Genomic DNA, 4,342 nt, shown 5'->3' with positions numbered 1-4,342 from the left:
TAAAGACAAAAGGACTATTGGACTCACACAAGTCAAATATTTGACTTATCACAAAATAAACAAAGACTAAAAAAAACGTGATTAAAAACAAAAAGACTCATTAAGCTCCTAAACTCAGTCAACTTTGATGAGTAAGACAAGTCTTTGTTCTCCTTCAATGTTGACCACGGTCTCCTCTTGTTTTAGGACTTTGTGGACTAGGCTGTTAAGTTCTTCCTTGAATCTCTTGGCTCGTGCCCTCGTCACTGGACCAACTGGAACTTGACTTGATACTTGGGTCTTGGTGTCCTCATCACATGAACCTATAAATAGAGGGCTCATGGCATCATTTAGGGGGATATGATCTTTTTAGATTGAGAAAAACACTCTAGTTTTGAAACTTTGGGATTGCTACTTGGGGCATTCTTTGGGCATTTTCTGAGAGCTTAGAGAGATAAAGCTTGTATTCTCTAGAGAGAGAAACTCTGTATTTTTCTACTTACACTTAAGAAACTCAATTCGCTCAAGTTCATCTGATCTTAAGTGTAGGATCTATATATCACAATTCCAAGTGGATTAGGCTATTACCAATAAATTGGGGCTGAACCACTATAAAATTATCAGTGTCGTATTTTCTCTTGAAGGTTTAGTGTAGTTTTGACGTCTACTCGTCGTTGGCCAAAACCGTGGTCAACATTTTGGTGCTTTCATTGAGAGCCTGAAGAGAAAAACACACAATTACCGTATTATTATGGCGCCCAAGAACACCAATGCGGCCTCCAAGAAGCCAGGTTCATCTAAAGAGCCTGCTAGATCAGAAGGTCCTGGTCCTCAAGACCATGAGACTGAGCCTAGGGTCTTGCTCGAGGAGATGACTCCAGAGGTTGAACAACTCCAGGAAGCCATGGGGGCCTTCTAGGAGGAGATGGCGCAATTCAACGCCCGACAGGAGTCATTCGCTGAAGAGATGGCTAGACAGAAGGCTGCGTTTGAGCAACAAAGACGGGAGATGGACACCAGGAGCGAAGAGATCAGGCGACGGCAGGAGGAGGCCGATAGGCGACACCGTGTGGCTTGGATGCTAGGTCCGCGGTGCGTGTGGTTGTACGTGGCCTGCAGAAGTGGCAAAATTGTTAGATATTTTAGGGTTTTTTTTAAATACGTTTTAGGAGTTAATTAGGGTATTATATTCATCATTAGAGGTGTAGAGAAGTCATTAGAGGCAGAGGAGAACATTGAAGACCTAGAGTTTGATTTCTTATTTTCTTCTGTAATCTCTTTATTGGAGTTTATGTTTATATTTAATTTGATTGATTTCATTATGTCTGCTTTGAACTAATCTTGTTATTAGGGTTTTAGTGGATTCTTCTTGAAACTTTTGATCTCTTAATGAAATTTTTCTGAATTTCTTTCTTCTGCTGTGGATTATTTATCGTATGCTTAATGCTTGTGAATATTTGATCATCATTTACATGTTTATATGATTTTAACCTATACTCTGAAAAGAGAAGGATAATTATGCTATAGGTAAATAATCACAATTTTATATTAGACGAAAGTACTTTTATGAATTGTGTAGTTTAGGGATTATGTGTTTAAAGCCTGCAATATATTGATTTTCCACAGAGATGTAGGAAATAGTATATTGTGGAGAATTATAGATCCTAACAAGACTATAATTTGTAATTGTAATCTGCTACCACAATAGAATTAAGAAATATTGAGAATTGGTTAGAAATCATAAGTGGAGGGTTGATGAAACTAAAGCCCTAACTTTTGCATCTATTGAATTAAATCAAATTTCATCTCTACATTTCTTTAAGTCCTTAGTAGTTTTCTTAATTTTTAGTAATAATTATTTTTATTTATCAATCTGAAATTATTATTTAAATCAATTAGAATTAGAGGTTAATTATTGGTAATTAATAGCAGTCTTCGTGGGATCGATACTTTGCTTATCATATATTACTTTATTAGACCGCATATACTTGCGTGTTACTTTTTGGCGCCGTTGCCGGGGACTGTTTTTATTAATATCAATAAGTTAATTTTTGTTCTAATTTGATTTATTTTTTTCATTTTTTTTAACATTTATTTGGATCAAGGTTCTCTTGTGTTTCAGGATTTGTTGGTATATGTGAAGCAATAGACAAAAACAGATTATACCAATAGACGGGGAAATTGAAAGAACGTTAAGACAGAACCGGAAAATAAAAAGGAAATTGGAATTCACCATGGCTGACAATTTGGGAAATGGTGCTAATAATGGTCAAGGGGCTGCTGAGGTTCCAAGGGAGCAAGGAGCACGAACATTAAGAGATTATGTACTTCCTACTATTACCGGAGTGCATTCATGCATTAAACCTCCAACCATTGCTGCCAACAACTTTGAGATTAAGCCAGCCATCCTTCAGATGGTTCAAACTACTGTTCAGTTTGGAGGTATGCCGATGGAGGACCCTAATTTGCACATAGCTAATTTTCTGGAGTTATGTGCAACGTTCAAGATGAATGGGGTGAGTGATGATGCTATAAGACTAAGGCTATCCCCATTTTCACTGAGGGATAGGGCGAAAAGTTGGCTGATATCCTTACAAGCGAATTCGATCACTACATGGGAGGAGTTAGCTCAGAAATTCCTTGCCATGTTCTTTCCTCCAGCAAAGGCTGCAAAGTTAAGGGGCGAGATTAATAATTTTTATCAGTTGGATGGAGAGTCACTGTATGATTCTTGGGAGCGCTTTAAGGAGTTGTTAAGGAAGTGTCCGCACCATGGAATAGAAAAGTGGATGTTGGTGCATAATTTTTATAATGGGTTGAATGGGACGACAAGAACAATTATAGATGCTGCAGCGAGAGGTGCCTTTATGAGTAAAAGTGCTAATGAGGCATATGAGCTATTAGAGGAGATGGCGATGAATAATTATAACCATGCTTACAACTCAAGTAGCAGCCTTGACGAAGCAATTACAAAAGACTACACTCCCATCTCAAGCTATGCAAGTTCAAAACATTTGTGAAGTGTGTGGTACAACCCATCAACCAAACCAATGCCCTGCTAACATGAATAACATGCCCATGGAAGAAGTCCAAGCTATAGGAAATTACCAAAGACAGCCATTAATCCCAATTCCATGACCTACAACCCAGCTTGGAAGAACCATCCCAACTTTTCCTGGTCTAACAACCAAAACACCCTCCGACCTTATCCTCCACCTCAGCCACCATATCAACCTACCCAAAATAGGCCACCTTATCCACAACAATATGCAAACCAAAATCCTCCACCGGGCTATTATCAACCACAAAATAGACCACCTCCCCAAATGCCAATGAAACCAGCTGAAACCCAACCTGATGTGCTTAACCAATTCATGACTGAAACTAGGGCATCCATAAGAAGTTTGGAGACTCAAATAGGGAAATTGGCTACTTTAATGACTAATAGAGCTCAAGGAAATTTGCCTAGCACTACAGAAGTTAATCCTAAAGAACAGTGCCAAGCTATTACTTTGAGAAGTGGAACGAGATATGAAGGGCTAAAGAAGAGTCAGTAAGAAGAAGAAGAGAAGAAGTTGGATGATAAAAAAGTTACTGAAGGCCTTAAAGAAGAAGAGGAGACCCCACCTGTAAATATTGAGCATCATGTTAGAGTTCCATATCCACAAAGACTTCGCAAGCATAATTTGGATAAGCAGTTTGCCAAGTTTTTAGAGGTGTTCAACAAGCTACACATAAATATATCATTCGCGGAAGCATTAGAACAGATGCCTAGCTACGTAAAGTTTATGAAGGAGATTCTCTCTAATAAGATAAAGATGGGTGATTACGAAACAGTGGCATTAACAGAAGAATGTAGTGCGATTTTGCAAAGAAAGCCTCCTCAAAAGTTAAGAGATCCTGGGAGTTTTACCATTCCATGCACTATTGGGGAGTTTGAATGTAAGCATGCACTTTGCGATTTGGGGGCGAGTATTAATTTAATGCCTTTGTCGGTATTCCGTAGGCTTGGTTTGGGGGAAGCTAGGCCAACTACAGTAACATTACAGCTGGCTGATAGATCTGTGAAGCATCCACGTGGTATTATAGAAGATGTATTGGTAAAGGTTGATAAGTTTATCTTTCCGGTTGATTTTATAGTTCTTGATGAGGACACCAAGACCCAAGTATCAAGTCAAGTTCCAGTTGGTCCAGTGACGAGGGCACGAGCCAAGAGATTCAAGGAAGAACTTAACAGCCTAGTCCACAAAGTCCTAAAACAAGAGGAGACCGTGGTCAACATTGAAGGAGAACAAAGACTTGTCCTACTCATCAAAGTTGACTGAGTTTAGGAGCTTCATGAGTCTTATTGTATTTGTCATTT

General features: G+C 38.8%; 1 non-coding gene across 1 annotated transcript; it reads right to left on the bottom strand.

Annotated features, from left to right (window-relative positions):
• Positions 1-2,651: 2,651 nt before the first annotated feature.
• LOC133833243 (small nucleolar RNA R71) lies at positions 2,652-2,758 on the bottom strand. Its single transcript, XR_009892636.1, has one exon. It is a non-coding gene; the product is annotated as a small nucleolar RNA R71 (small nucleolar RNA).
• Between the last annotated feature and the right edge of the window lie 1,584 nt (positions 2,759-4,342).

Source organism: Humulus lupulus, chromosome 4 (assembly GCF_963169125.1).
Source record: "Humulus lupulus chromosome 4, drHumLupu1.1, whole genome shotgun sequence".
Lineage (NCBI taxonomy): Eukaryota > Viridiplantae > Streptophyta > Magnoliopsida > Rosales > Cannabaceae > Humulus > Humulus lupulus.
The sequence above is the reverse complement of the archived record's forward strand: the minus strand, read 5'-3'. Positions and strand labels throughout refer to the sequence as shown.